The sequence below is a fragment of the Patagioenas fasciata genome, chromosome 6, assembly GCF_037038585.1.
Source record: "Patagioenas fasciata isolate bPatFas1 chromosome 6, bPatFas1.hap1, whole genome shotgun sequence".
NCBI lineage: Eukaryota > Metazoa > Chordata > Aves > Columbiformes > Columbidae > Patagioenas > Patagioenas fasciata.
In genome coordinates this window covers 9,384,640-9,400,745 of record NC_092525.1, presented here as the reverse complement: position 1 = coordinate 9,400,745, position 16,106 = coordinate 9,384,640, and the positions used below count along the sequence as shown (strand labels likewise).

The 16,106-nt window shown below is 48.1% G+C and overlaps 1 protein-coding gene and 1 long non-coding RNA gene across 2 annotated transcripts in view; one reads left to right on the top strand and one right to left on the bottom strand.

Annotated features, from left to right (window-relative positions):
- TRABD2B (TraB domain containing 2B) overlaps positions 1 to 16,106 on the bottom strand; it is a 286,099-nt gene that overhangs the window by 140,106 nt on the left and 129,887 nt on the right. The gene's annotated exons all lie outside the window — the stretch shown is intronic.
- Positions 1,974 to 6,417, top strand: LOC139828243 (uncharacterized). Its single transcript, XR_011739620.1, has 3 exons — positions 1,974 to 2,085; positions 5,711 to 5,848; positions 6,357 to 6,417. It is a non-coding gene; the product is annotated as an uncharacterized lncRNA (long non-coding RNA).

Below are 16,106 nucleotides of genomic sequence, written 5' to 3'. Positions count from 1 at the left end.
CCCCTGCACACCCAAAGCTCCTGCTCAAGGTGACTTCCAGCAGCTTGACATTCAAACCCGGAGCAGCTGAGGTTCCACAGGAAGGTGTCCAGGCGGGTTTGAATGTCTGCAGAGAAGGAGACTCCACAACCTCCCTGGGCAGCCTGGGCCAGGCTCTGACACCCTCACCAGGAAGAAGTTTCTTCTCAAATTTAAGTGGAACCTCCCGTGTTCCAGTTTGAACCCCTTATCCCTTGTCCTACCATTGGTTGTCACTGAGAAGAGCCTGGCTGCATCCTCCTGACACTCCCCCTTTCCATATTGATCCCCATGAATGAGTCCCCCCTCAGTCTCCTCTTGTCCAGCTCCAGAGCCCCAGCTCCCTCAGCCTTTCCTCACACGGGAGATGCTCCACTCCCTTCAGCATCTTGGTGGCTGCGCTGGACTCTCTCCAGCAGTTCCCTGTCCTTCTGGAACTGAGGGGCCACAACTGGACACAATATTCCAGGTGTGGTCTCCCCAGGGCAGAGCAGAGGGGCAGGAGAACCTCTCTGACCTACTGACCACCCCCTTCTAACCCACCCCAGGTACCATTGGCCTTCCTGGCCACAAGGGCCCAGTGCTGGCTCATGCTCACCCTGCTGTCCCCAGGACCTCCAGGTCCCTTTCCCCTATGCTGCTCTCTAATAGGTCATTCCCCAACTTAGACTGGAACCTGGGGTTGTTCCTGCCCAGATTCAAGACTCTACACTTGCCCTTGTTCTATTTCATTACATTTCTCCCCGCCTAGCTCTCCAGCCTGTCCAGGTCTCTGGATGGCAGAATAGCTTCCAGTGTCAGGGGGATTCCCCCATGCAACCCAAGAGTTTTGTGGGCAGTAGAAGTTTGTGAGCAGGTTTGAGAAGAGCAGAGCTCCAGGAGAGGTGGACATGTAGCACATCAATCCGAAGGTGTCACTGAAACAAACGCAGTCATCCCAGATAAGTCTAACACCCCCCAAAAGTGTCCGGTAACAGATACTTTGGGAAAGAATGCAAGAAATGAGTAAGCAGAGGGCGAGCTTTTTTCAGGCAACACTTCCCATCTTTTGGAAATCCGCCAGTTGGGGAGATTGTGGTTGAAAACACCTCTTCTATCGCTCCTTCCCACCCATTTCCCCGCTCCCCCGGCCTTTACCTCAACATTATCACCGTGCTTGGTTGCACGGCTCCATTTAAAAGCAGCCAGCTGCCTGATCCAGGCACAGAGGAGTCACTCCCTCTACTCTCGCTTTCCTCCACCTTAAATGGGCACATTGTCCTCGCCTTCAGAACCATCACCTTCAAAGGGGGCACGGAAAACCCTTCCCAAGAACCTGACACCATGTTTGCGCTCTTGACTCACAAGTCAAATTGTTACCGGGCCCATGTGGGGTTTCGGTTTTAGCTTTTTTGTCTCCACCGTAACAGGAGGAATGTGGGAATGTGCCCCGGGCAGAACGTCCCCCGGGCAGAACGTCCCCAGCCAGCCTTGGTGACGAGGAGCTGCAGTGGAAGGGGCACCCTCATGGAGAAAGCAAAGCTCGGAGGGCTTGGGGAACTCCTGGTTTTAGGCACCCAGCCCAAGGTATTTGTTTTAAAAAGCCCGGTTTCATCCATCCACTGAAAAATGCAACCTGTCCTGGGTGGATTTCGTTTGAGGTTTTATTCATATTACTGCTTTATTTTGAACTGTTTCTTTTTAATTACCAGCTGAAGCTACATAGTAAAATGGACCAGCCCCACAGGCATGTTTTTCTTTCTATTATATTACAGTGAGGCAGCAGATTAACTCCCTCAGCCATCCCAGCTTAACACCTCGCGATGCCAGCTCCTGAAGCAACAACAGCTGAACGGGACATAAAGCTATACATGCTGAATTTCCAACCCCCAGCCCTGGGTTCGAGCACAAACAGAGGCCGATTGCCACGTCCGTCAGTGTGCTGGAGCGTAAATCACAGCCCATCGGCAAGGGCAGAGATTCCAGCGAGGCAGGTGGAGCTACAGCTTCTGGCCAAGGGCAAATGGTTTGGGGCAACAAATGTCTTGGTGTTGCAGTGCCCGCGTGAGCCCGGCGGAGTCAGCAGCGGTAAGGAAGGGAATATTTCCTAAGCCTGAAGGTGACTGCGTCGTCATGAGGGCAGCAGGGAAGGGAAGGAAGGAAGAGAGCAAGAAAAAGAAAGAGAGAAGGAAGGGAGGGAGGGAGGGAGGGAGGGAGGAGGGAAGGAGGGAAGGAGGGAAGGAGGGAAGGAGGGAAGGAGGGAAGGAGGGAAGGAGGGAAGGAAGGAGGGAAGGAAGGAGGGAAGGAAGGAGGGAAGGAAGGAGGGAAGGAAGGAGGGAAGGAAGGAGGGAAGGAAGGAGGGAAGGAAGGAGGGAAGGAAGGAGGGAAGGAAGGAGGGAAGGAAGGAAGGAAGGAAGGAAGGAAGGAAGGAAGGAAGGGAGGGAGGGAGGGAGGGAGGGAGGGAGGGAGAGGAAGGGAGAGGAAGGGAGAGGAAGGGAGAGGAAGGGAGAGGAAGGGAGAGGAAGGGAGAGGAAGGGAGAGGAAGGGAGAGGAAGGGAGAGGAAGGGAGAGGAAGGGAGAGGAAGGGAGAGGAAGGGAGAGGAAGGGAGAGGAAGGGAGAGGAAGGGAGAGAGGAAGGGAGAGAGGAAGGGAGAGAGGAAGGGAGAGAGGAAGGGAGAGAGGAAGGGAGAGAGGAAGGGAGAGAGGAAGGGAGAGAGGAAGGGAGAGAGGAAGGGAGAGAGGAAGGGAGAGAGGGAGAGGAAGGGAGAGAGGGAGAGGAAGGAAGGGAGGGAGAGGAAGGAAGGGAGAGGAAGGAAGGGAGAGGAAGGAAGGGAGAGGAAGGAAGGGAGAGGAAGGAAGGGAGAGGAAGGAAGGGAGAGGAAGGAAGGGAGAGGAAGGAAGGGAGCGAGGGGAAGGAAGGGAGGGAAGGGAGGGAAGGGAAGGAAGGGAGGGAGGGAGGGAGGGAGGGAGGGAAGGAGGGAGGGAGGGAGGAAGGAAGGAAGGAAGGAAGGAAGGAAGGAAGGAAGGAAGGAAGGAAGGAAGGAAGGAAGGAAGGAAGGAAGGAAGGAAGGAAGGAAGGAAGGAAGGAAGGAAGGAAGGAAGGAGAGAGAAATAAAATTGAGAAAAGGAAGCCTTCAAGAGGACACAGGGAGCTGACTCACCAGGGATAAGCTCTTGCGTTGTTTGGGTTTGGGTTTTGTTTGTTTGTTTTTTTCTTAGCTTAGCATTATCTCAAGTTTCAATACATTTTACTATGCAAAAGGGTCCTACCATCGGGGAAATGGTGAACAAGCACGGGGTACCGCGTGTCTATTAATGAACACAGGGCTTGATCTGCAGCCTGCTCACTTCAGCTCTCCCTTGCTCAGAAAAAACCAGCCCATGTCATTAATCAGGACAGCTAATGGGATCCCAGCTGTGCCAGCTGTTACAGGGCACAGCGATCCCTGGGTGGCCTCACCAGGGCAACCCGTCCTTCCTCCCAGAAATTCACAGTTACAACCTCAGGATCAGCTTGAGGGTCGCAATGCAGACCTTATAAAGAACGTAATGCGGGGAGCCCTGGTAGCGACTCCAGCCCTTTGTGTTTGCTGGAGCAGCTCTGGAGAGGCAGCCCGGCCGGGGGTGCGCAGGGCCCTGCCCATCACAGCGGCAGCCGCAGCTCAGGGTTTGTGTCCCTAAATGTCTCAGAGGAAAGAGTTCAACACAAACGCCATGATTCTTGTGAATAAAGATGCCGCGTTGGCCCCCTGTCCCAAAAGGAATCACAGAATGGATTGGGTTGGAAAAGCCCTCAGAGATCATCAAGTCCGACCCTTGGTCCAACTCCAGTCCATTGACCAAATCATGGCACTAAGTGCCATGTCCAATCTCAGTTTACAAACCTCCAGGGTTCACCCCGATCATCCCACTGACAGTGAGAGGGTTTTTGGGTGCAGAAGCGAACAGCCCAAGCGCTGGGCTACCTCCTCCTCCAGCAAAACGCCTGTGCAATCAGTCGGTGACATTACAGTCCTGGGTAACACCAGATGGCCACAAAAATCCCGCAGACAACTGCTCGGAGGCGTATTTTATCACAGTCTGGGAAAGGGCACCGAAGGTGATCAATCATAATTCACTGCAAAGACAAGCAGGCGCATTGCAGGAGGGCAAGACTGGGGCTGCACCCCTCAACTGCTGCCGAAAAGCGACTCTGAAACGCTCTCGCTGAGCCACACACTGTGGCAAATCCACGGGTGTTTCAACACTGAACCCCAACGCTCGCTGCAGGCACCCACTGATCTCACCTGCAGGTCCTGAGCCCAACGGGACAGGTGAGGAAAGCTACACAGTTAAACAAGAAATAAATGCAGCAACTCCTTTGCTTTTCTGTGGGAGACACAGCAAAGGGCAAAGGTAGAGATTAAAAAGAAATAAAATAGTCACTTCAGAGCTCAGGGCATATGGGCAAGACTGGCCAGGCGAAGAGGAGGAGGCAGCAGATCCATACGCTGCTGCCCTTATGGCCCGGGAAGAGCTGTATGCTATACATGGTGCTACTGCCCTGTTGCAGTCTGCAGGGGTTTTGCCTGAGATTGCATAAAAACTCTTAGATATTCAGTTAGCCAGGGAAAGAGGGTGACCTACCCATCAGATCACAGCAGCTTGGATTTCTAATATCATCTACTTGATACCAAGCACTTGCCTTCAAACCAAGCGGAGGCCAAGAATAATTACTTGCTACTCACTGAGTTATTTACATCAATTTTTCAGCAAATATATTCAGCTAACAAATAGCTTAAAGGAAACGGCAATCCATTCACAGTTGAGTTGCCAGGATAGAAGAAATTAATAAAATTAATTATTTGTAACAAACTACTCCATTAGCTTTCAAGGTCAGAATGATATATTCAGGCACTTTATTTTCTACTGTCTATTAGGCTCCCTCAGTGTAATTCTGTTAGCTATAACTTTTATTTGCATTATCATTGGGACTCAATGATTCCCAAATGTGGGATACTCACATATCAAATATCCCCGAATGTGGGATACTTCCCCCCATAAATAATAACAATTAAAATGATAATTAATATCGTTTTCAGGCACCATTCTGGTCCATGCAAGCAAACAGCAGAGAAAATACCTGAAAAATAGATAAAGCCCAGGTTCACCTCCTGTGTGCACTGCCAGAAGTACAGCCAAACAAATCCTTTCCCCTCCCCTCTTGTTCCTTGCCTGATCAATACTGGTGCTCTGCAAATACACCCACATGTAAGTAAGGATGTGCTGCCATCCCCTGAAACACTCCGTAAATATTCAGCATGTTGTGCTTCCCAAGGAAGATTCCCAAATATCCTCCAGCCCTTGCTGATGTGGCAGACGGGGACACGGCTCAGGTGAGCCCTGGAGATCCCAAAATGGAACAAAAGAGCAATTCCCCAAAGCAAATCTCTTTGCTGTTGCCCTGGGGTAATATAGATGAAGAACATTTGCACTATCGTGACTGCGGTGCTGGAGCTCGGAGGCTTCATCCCACTCTTCCACCTTGGGGAGACACCCAACAAGGGACCCCAAAGTGGTGTGGGTACCACACCGCGCACAGAGGGTCACTCCCAGCTTTGGCTTAACTTTGTAAGCCTAACTCTTAGGAGCACAAAGAGTTTCAGAGCCAGTCCCAGCTGGTGTAATTTAGCGTAGTTCTGATGATTTAGAGCCGCTGAAATCCCGCCTGCAGGCCCTGGAGGAGGAGAAGAGGATGATGCCGGGGGTAGGAAATGACATCCTCCCCAAACCGGCGGGGGACCAGCTCAGTTTGAAGATAACATCTGCTCTGCATTTCTTCTCCCTTCATGATCTTTTTACCTTCAAGTAGGTAAGCAATGTAGGCTCAGGTGGTTCTATAGTCCAAGCTCTTTGCAGGTGTACGTTGGTCAGCTCAGTGTCCCCCAACCACGCTTTGCTAATTAACTTGACAGGGAATTTTGCCTCATGCTTATAGTTTGTCCAAGAGCAGCTACATTTGCCATTTAATTGTTCCCCAAAGTGAGAGAAAATTATCAAATTCTGAAATGAAATTATCAAATTCTACGAATCTTAGCTTAGGTTTTGAATACCAAATGCTCAGGACCACTTAGAAATGAGCTCGAATTATTTAGTAAATGATTCCAAACCGTGCATAAATCTCAGACAGTTAATACAGAGAGGCAAAAATTGAATAGATTGCAAAAGAAGTTACCCAGGAAACACCCTCTCCTGAGCTTTGGTAACTAGATGTTACTGGATTCCAAACATTAGGATACAAACATTACTAAGACAAAGACTTCATGGAGTCTTGTTTAAACTGCAAATTCTGACTCTTTTTTTCTCCTCTTTGCTTTTAGGAAGCTAAATTACATTTTAGTTTGCCTGTTTTCATCACATCTCGCTTTGGGCACAAATGACTGAGAGAAAAAGCTCTGCTCTTTCTATGCTGATAGAAATTGAAAACGGATTAACCAAAAAGCAATAAACTATTCCTTCTGAATTGCTAGCCCTAAATTTTCTTATTAGTGTCTACCCACACTAATTTGAAACTTAGCATGCGGGTTTTCTCCAAAGCTGTCAGCTGAAATAAGCTCGTTCTGCTCCTTGCGGGCTGCAAAGGAACTTTCTGCTTTCGAAACACACCCCCTCCCACCAAATATACCAATGCTGGCCTCTTCAGAATTTCCCATAGGTACACGGTGATGCTAAAGAGGGGGTAAAGACAGCAGTTCTACAAAAGATCCGCAAAATCTCTTTCAGTGACAATGGGAGTTGCTCAAGAAGAGCAATCCACAATGTCTTCTCTTTGGGCTTTCTCAATGTCTTCTCTTAGGACTTTTCACTTTGGGCCCCTCAGCTCCAGAAGGACAGGGAACTGCTGGAGAGAGTCCAGCGCAGCCACCAAGATGCTGAAGGGAGTGGAGCATCTCCCGTGTGAGGAAAGGCTGAGGGAGCTGGGGCTCTGGAGCTGGAGAAGAGGAGACTGAGGGGGGACTCATTCATGGGGATCAATATGGAAAGGGGCAGTGTCAGGAGGATGGAGCCAGGCTCTTCTCAGTGACAACCAATGGTAGGACAAGGGGCAATGGGTTCAAACTGGAACACAGGAGGTTCCACTGAAATATGAGAAGAAACTTCTTCATGGTGAGGGTGGCAGAGCCTGGCCCAGGCTGCCCAGGGAGGTTGTGGAGTCTCCTTCTCTGCAGACATTCAAACCCGCCTGGACACCTTCCTGTGGAACCTCAGCTGGGTGTTCCTGCTCCATGGGGGATTGCACTGGATGAGCTTTCCAGGGCCCTTCCAACCCCTGACATTCTGGGATTCTGTGTCACTTGCTGTAAGAGCGTTGCGAATGGCAGAGCACAAGTCCCTGTAGCACTGCATGAAGTCTCCAGTCCATCCCCAGCCATCTTACGGCTCTTTTGCCAGCCTCCTCTCTAATAAATTCAGAAGCTCCAGCACCTATAAGTTTCCAGATGATGTTGCAAGCCACCTATTCAGGACTGACTGGAGTCCCCTTGCCTCAGTTGTGCTGTGTGACCAAGAGCCCAGTTCCCAGCTGGCACTGGCCTCTCTGAGCCAGCCCCACTGCCCACCCTCTGGCCCCGGGCATAGCTTGACCCTTTGTTTTCACAACTAAATGCTACCAGATGGATGCATCAGTTCAAAGGCTGGTGGAAACAATTAAGATTACAGGAAGCCACGTTTATCCTTCCACCTATAGCACTGAATTAATCACAGCTGATAGAGATCTAAACAGAGCAGCGAGGTCTTGCCTTCGTGTCCCACTCAAGCCCCTGATTTATATCACTGCCTGTCAAGAGATGGCAGAAGATTGCCCAGTAGCAGCTGAATGCTTCTCTGTCACCCTCTCCCTCTCCTGGGGAGACAAATATAAGCCAGGACATTCCTGCTCTGCTCAGGATGCCATGAAACCTAAGCTCGTGTTGACACAAGCATTAGGCCCCAGGACTGTATAACAGGTCACTGACAGAAAGATATAAGATAGAGCTTCCAAATTTGGCTGGCCACACACAGGCAGGCACTGGAACACGGTCACTGCTGGCTCCCAGAGCCTGTGATGGACACCCGGGAGCTGATGGGCACCCACGGGCACAGCGTTCCTGCTCGCCAACCCATTCTCCACCTGTGTCTTCTGGTAGCCTCAGCAGTGATGCTGCTTGAGATTTTTATGGGTTTTATATTAGGTATGTCCTTTCTAGGCTTCAAAGGTTGGATTTTGTTCTAAACACAAGTTAAAATCCAGGGGCTGTATGTCCCTATAGTTGCTATTAAAAGAATGACAAAGGATGGAGTGCCGGAACCCATCCATACTGGATGGGACTGGGAGTTTGAATGCCCAGGTGTGCGTTGGAATATCTGTGCTCAAATAAGTTAAACATTTACTGCTCATCTGCCTCTCAGGTGTCCTATGCCAAAGACCCAAAGGGGAGCCTCAGTAACTGGGGGCTCAGTGCTTTTTTTGGCAGCCGATCTACTGACGTATGGTTCCTCCTCTTCCAGCAAACACACTGATGTCCACATTTCACGTCAACCATGGAGTGGGAACAGATCTGCTACCATATGCCGAGCTTTTCTCCACCCGTGGGAGGCCAAGCAAAGACAAACAAGTAGGCTTGAGTCAACGCAAGGGTTAATTTAAGAACTGAGCTCGTTTAAAATAAAAGTTGTCACCAACCAAAAAGAACAAGTAGCCATTGAAGAGAAAAACTGTTGAGATTTATGGACACCGTTCTACAGACATAAAAGGGGAGTCAATCATCATTTGAAGTTTATTTTTTTAATAAGAGCTCCTCAAACATTGCCTCCGCTTTTCATTGCGAGAAATGTAAGCCCATGGCTGTTAAAAGTTAAAAATTAGGGGTTTCCTAAGTGGGAGCAAAATGCATGGTTGCTCTGTATGACCTTGGCTACTCTAACAGCTACTGCTAATTCCCAGTGGAAGCATCAATGGCTTGTGCAATAGACTCCTTTCTTTTCTTGTACAAATTATTCCTTTATATTTCTGAACTTCTGAACCTCTGGGCTTAATAAAAACTCCACAAGAAAAGAAGGAAAATGATGGAGTGTTTATAACAACATGCATCTTTTTTGATTATCATTCCAGGCTGTGGCACTTGCAGTTTAGCGAAGCCTTAGCCACAGCTGCTCTGCACAACCATTCAGAAATGGAGGGAGGAGAGGGACAAAGGGACATCTCCTCCTACATAGCAACTGCGGTCATTGGACATTTCGAAAAATTCCCAAACATTTACTTTTACTGTCTCCCTCCCACTGCCAAAACTATTATATAACCTACCCACTTACTAACTGGGTTATAAACAGAAATTAAACGCTGCCCAGCCTCGTGTGCTCAGGCTCAAGTTGAGCCGCAACCCATCAGAATGTGGGCCATAAAAAGTTACAGAATGAAGCAAGATAAAGACTTTAAAAACCCACCCACGCATGCAAGCACAGAGAGAAACAAATCAAAGGAAAATAATAGGAATAAACAGTCTCTAGCCTCTTTTTTCTTTTCAGTTGTAAATGGAAACCAATGTGACAGTGCTGCAACAGATGACAAAGTCTATTTATCTTTTTCTAAAAGATCTACAGTTATTGGATTCCCCACTGCTTCCCAAAAGGCTTATATGGCTTTCAAATGCAAAAGGCTAACACTAGAAAATGTGTTTCAATAGAAAATGGCAAGGCCAGGCTCAGAAAATGCTCATCTTCCTCCAACAGTCAATTTAACGAGCACTAAATCACTGATTATTACATTATAGATGCCTTGCTGCCCAGTACCATCACTTTGTTGTTTAATGTCATGCTAAGTCACAATAATGATAGGCCAGGCTCTTCTCGGTGACAACCAATGGTAGGACAAGGGGCAATGGGTTCAAACTGGAACACAAGAGGTTCCACTTAAATTTGAGAAGAAACTTGTTCCTGGTGAGGGTGTCAGAGCCTGGCCCAGGCTGCCCAGGGAGGTTGTGGAGTCTCCTTCTCTGCAGACATTCAAACCCGCCTGGACACCTTCCTGTGGAACCTCAGCTGGGTGTTCCTGCTCCATGAGGGGATTGCACTGGATGAGCTTTCCAGGTCCCTTCCGACCCCTGGCACTCTGGGATTCTGCAATTCTGTCTCAGTATTGACTTGCATTGGTGTAAGACAGAAAGAAAGTTTACACCTAATGGTAAAGTCACTAACTCGTGGTCAAAAGATGTGGCTTAGCATTCCTGATACGAGTTTGGATAAATCCCCTTCATTAAGAGAAGACACAATGAGTTTCATCCTTGTGAAGGGGTGAAAGGAAGGCGGAGATGAGTCTCTTGGTACAGCCTGATGAACCCGTGTCCCAAAGGACCGTGGTGGATGGAGGTGGGAAGAACCAGTCAGAGAGAGGAGCTGTCTTCAATTAGCACGGTATTTTGTGCCACGGCATTGCTGCTCTGCAGCCTGAAGCCTCAGACACCGCACAGTAATTGGTCATCAAATGGTGGGCACCTCATTTCTCCTGAGTACTCAAGCAGGGCATCTTTCACACCAACCTCTCCACTTTCAAGTTGAGTGAGAAAACTTCCTTTAGCAAGTATTTGAATAAATTTTCCTCCTTATGTCACAGTAAAACAATTAAAAAAGTGACAGCCATCATTTGTCAGCCAGTAACAGTAAGGAAAGAATATCAAGCAAAAAAATCCAAACATAGAAAAACACAACAAAAGTGGTTTGTTTCTCATGGCATAAATTGTCTTTTTAAATTGAATGGGCAAAAATCCACCAAACCAGGCCAGAGGAATAGGAAACTTTTGCAATTTGGTCCAGTTTCTATCCAAGTACATAACAAGCCTAAGATTGATTTCTATGGATCTTGGACCAGGCCCATACAGAGAGACTTAGCATTTTCCAGGTTAGAACAGAAGCTCTACAAAACCACCTTCCCAATAGTTCATACCAGGTTTTGGTTTCAGAGATGTGATCGAGAAGGTTTTAAACAATGCTGAAATTCCCATCCTGAAGACCAAAGGGGAAAATGAAAAGGGGTCAAAGAATTCCAAACGAAAAAGCTGAATCAGCTCTGCGCCTCTCCCGTGCGCTCCAGCCCAGATTTGTATGATTGTGTCCATAAAACCAAACTCCATTTGCTACAGCCCTGCTGCAGTCAAAGGGTCATTCTTGCAACAGAAACAGAGATCCTTCATTTAATTTCAAAACCGCCTTCCTTCCAGGGTTTGTTCCCGCTAGACCTTGTCTTTCTCTCACACTCTTTTCCAGCTCCCTTTGGGCAACTAAACACAAACCTCATTTTTGTGACTCCTCCCTGGTTGACTCAAGGCCACCTCCTGCCTCCTGAGGCCCCATTCACAGAGCGTTCTCGTTCTTTCAGACCTCACATCTGTGTAAGTTATTACTCCTTTCCTTCTGTGCTGGCTTTGTGGGCCATGACTAAATGTGTCAAGAGATTGACCCACAGACTGTGCAACATTGATTTCTGTCTCTTTGGGTGGGATTTTGGAGGAGCACTCAGAGTTGGCCTCACAGGCAGCTGAAGTCATTGAGAATTCGGTTGAGAAGACCACCAGAGGTCTTTGGGACGCTCTACTCATCCTGCTTCTCAATTCTAAGACGCGCTTGTATAAAAGACACTAGCAAAATACCCTAATAAAACTCATAACCAGTTGGGATTATCGCTGCCACCTCTCCCGAACTGCATGAAGATCAAACTGAAGACAACTTCCAAGAACCATGTTGGCAGCTTTGTACTGCTGTTTCCCTACTTTCAAACTCAACCACACAAAAGCCACGACTGCCAGGTTTTTAAACACCAGAAGACATCCCGTAAGTCCTTAGATTCAATTTATATCATTGAGCCACGGTGTCTGGCTACCAACAGGGCAGTATTAACCAACACATCATGGGCTGCTTGTGAAACCATCCTCTCCCCCCTCCACCTCCTGCTCCTTCCAAGTGCCACTTCTACTTGACCTTATCACAAGTACAGCCGACCAAGCACACCCAGCACAGGGAGACCAGATCCAGCCTGACGTACACATACACAGCAGGGTTTTCCTGACTTCCCGACACTTCTGATCTGATGGATTTGGCTGTGGTCTTGTAAACGGGAATTAGTCACGCCTGGAGGGTCAAGGTTGTCAGACCTCATGCTGAAGTGCACGTGTATTCCTGAAAGGAAAACTAACAAATGCGGATTCCGTGTCAGGTTGGGAGAGGAAGAAGATATCAACAAGTTGACAGAAAACAGCTTCTGTGACTTTTCAGCACAGTGAGGACCAAATGGCAGGGCTGGGAAATATACTGAAAAAAAAAAAGAAGAGGAGGAGATGGAGAAGGAGAAAGGAGGAGAAGGAGAAAGGAGGAGAAGGAGAAAGGAGGAGAAGGAGGAAGGAGGAAGGAGGAGAAGGAGGAAGGAGGAGAAGGAGGAAGGAGGAGAAGGAGGAAGGAGGAGAAGGAGGAAGGAGGAGAAGGAGGAAGGAGGAGAAGGAGGAAGGAGGAGAAGGAGGAAGGAGGAGAAGGAGGAAGGAGGAGAAGGAGGAAGGAGGAGAAGGAGGAAAGAGGAGAAAGAGGAAGGAGAAAGAGAAGGAGAAGCAGAAGGAGAAAGGAGGTAAAAAAATACAAATAATTATTAAAAAAAAAAAAAAAGAAAAAATAGAAGAGGAGGAATTCCTATGCCACAACTGCATAGGAAGGTAACTTGGCTTAATCATCATGTCAGGGTCGCTCTGCAGGCAGGCAGCAACTGTTCCCAAAAGTTCCCAAAGGTCCTGCATACTGCACCTCCTAGGTGTTACTTTTGGGTGGGTTGCCAGTGTTGGAGGGAAAGATTAATATGAGAGATCCTGACCCTGCAATAAACAACAATATTTCTTCCTATTAGGCCTTATTTAAACCCATACTGGTTTAGCTGCCGAGCTATCACATTTGGTGGGTCTCCTCCAAGTGAGAAGATCATATTTGACCATGATAAAAGACATAAGAAGGTTTTCCAGACAGATGCCAATTATTCACTTGTTGACAAGAAGTCTGCTAAAAGTGGAGAGCTGTTCCACCTGGAGTGACAATATTAGGCTGAAAAGCTGATCTGGGGTCCTTTCTCAAAGAAGAGACTTGCTTTAACCCATTTACCCAGAACCACATAGGATGTGCGTGTCAGGAAACCTCTCCTTCAGGAGAGAACCGGCAAATCTTTCTTTCCACAGTACAGCAAATTATGGTCTTGCTGTATCTGATAATTAGTTTACTGTGGGTTTTCCTTGTGCAGGAGGATCTACCAGCTTCATTGTGGGAGAGAGCATCACTGCTCTGTGAGATGCTGCATGTTATCTATATAATGGGAGGATGGGGCCAGACCTCGACTGGTTTTCAAAGAGGAGACAAAGCTATGCACGGACCTGAGGCTCCTGTGATAACAATGGGGTACTCAGCTATCTGACATTGTTTTGAATGCCTTCCCAGTCATGAATCACCCAAAGAGCTGTCAGGAGAAAAACAAGTTGGTGTGTCCTAAGAGAAATCCCAGCCCTCTGACACTTGCTTTCACGCTGATATGAGCCCAAAAAGTTGAAAGAGCAAAATTTTCCACTCCCAGGCGTGAAAAAACAAAGAACATCACCTTCTCTGTTGGCACCAAAAGGGACGTGTCTCAGAATTATGATTCTATGATTCTGTGACAGCTCTCATGTAGACCTGCCTGGAGAAGCACCATCCCTGTGGTCCTGAAGTGTCACTTCTACCCTGGAAAAACCTCAGCCTAATCCAAGATCAGCTCCAACGAGCAGAACACAACGCAATGAAAGAAGGAGACCAAGGTACACAAGGGACACGGGCAACCAGAATAAGAACCAGCTGTTGTCGCAACGCCAGAAAGCACCGAGCTGCCCCGCCGAGATGTCACGCTCCCCGTCCCCCTGCTCACACCCACACCTCAAACCGAGAGGCCTCCTTGAGCCAGGCAATAATCCCAAGCAGAGAGATCCTAAATGCAAGAGGCCCCACCTGTGCCTATAAACTATATTGAGGTAAAGTTGTTTCTGCTTATCAGTGGGGAGAGCCAGAAGTGCAAGCGAGGCCCCTGAATGGCACAAGTGTTCCTGCTTCGGTCACAAAGACATCATTCCCCTGCATTTTATTTTATTTATAGGTATGCTTTTATTTTAATAGCCTTTTTTTAAGACCGTAGACTAAGATGGCCTCGATTCCCCAGGGGTCTCACTAAAAGCCAAACTGCACCCAACTCACCAGTGTAACTTAAAAAGTTAAGCAGTGGTTAGGGACAAGTCACCTCATTCTTTCCAGCCCTGGAATCTTAGTGCATATGAATTTTGGATACTGCTGCAAAAGTGGCACATTACAAATTAGCAACAGTTTAGTTTATTAGTCCCCAAGCGGATTTATTTATGGTACAGAAAATATTGCTATAGGTTCCCTGAGACCAGGAATGTGACGTCACTGAAATTAAAAGGGATTTCATGCAGAAGGCTGTGCCAAAACGGACTTACTCCCGTTGTGCTTTCAACATGTGGTATTGTTTTACCATATACTTCTTCAGCTTGATGCCTTCACACCTTACAAAGGTTTTCTGTTGCAGCAGCTGATGGTGGATTCTGCTGAGGTTGCTGCCATGGGCACGGAGGGAGCTGAATGTACTGAGAACCTGGACTCTTCATCCCTCCTACTTTCCAGGGAATGGGCCAACACATGGTTAAGGCTCTCAGACAAAAATATGGTGGAACCACTTTTCGTTTCATCTAGGTCCTTGAGACAAAAGGAGCAGATTCCTGCCTAAGTCATGTGGAAAACAAAGAAATAACCCCCCACTTGCTTTCTCTCGAGACCTCCATGCTTGCAGAGGCATCAGCACTGTCTGCTCTTCACAGCAAGGATTCAGGGCTTCAGGTGCCCTTGGCTGCTCAGGGACAATAAGGTCGCAAGTGTTTGTTAGTGTTGATGCGCATGGAAAGGAGTTTCCATCCAGGGATTCAGCTTGGGCAACAACCTAAGCTACAGTAACTAATTCCCTCTTGTTAGAGCAATGAAAAGAAACCCCAAAATACCCACAAACCTTCCCTTTCACAGCTTGGAAACTGAGGCACACAACTCTGCATATGCAGCCCTACCCATTATATGAATGAAACCATGTTGTCCATAATTAAGCAGATATTCAGAGGTTGTCTCAACAAACTTTAGTTCCTTGAGTTTCCTAAATGAGGGAGCAGCCAGAATCCGATACCATTTTCCACAACAGCAAAACGAGCAGTTGCAACATCCAACAGTCAGAACGGAGCCCTCAGCATCACAAAACACGTGGCCAGAACAAAACCAGCTCTGGCTTGGTTAGGAGTCCTCCAAGCAGAGCTCCTGAGCATTGTGCAAAGAGGAAGGGGAGCCAAGGAGCTTCATGCCCCTTCGTCCCCATGCTGCATCCCGTTATAAATGCAGCTCTTTTCTCCCAGATCAGTCCCATGCTTGCCCTGAAAGAAATATGTCAATATATGAATTTCTGGTAGCTGGTGCAATATGACGATGCATCTTCTTTTCAAAGAATTGGTGAAGAACGACCCATGAACTCAGCATCTTCATGTTCAAGCTAGAGAGTTACTGCTGCAGGATTCACATGAAACACCCTTGAACGTCTTCCCTCTGCACTGCAGGTATAAGAGCTTACACTAATTAGCAAGACAGTGCTGTTGATCCCAGCTGTGGCTTGGCCCTTCAGCGACACAGGTGTCACCTCCCCACCCAAGAGAAGGAGAAACCGCGGTGCACCGGAGCTAAGAGAGTCTTCCAAGGCCACACACCAAGCACACAGCAGTGCCAGGATGAGAAATCAGGAATCCCAAGTGCCCGACCACAAACACAATCCACTGAGACCACAGCGGCCTGACACGGCCAATGCCCCCTCTCAGGGACTGTAATAAAATGAGCAGAAAAGCAGAGCTTGGGTTTGGCACTGGTCGGCCCTGCTGGACCATCTCCTGGCTCCTGGTGGGGACTGGAGAGGACATCAGTGCTTGTAGGGCAGGCAGGGAAGGTGACATCCCTGGGTGACAGCAGCCTCAGTTTCACAGAATCACAGAATCCCAGAATGT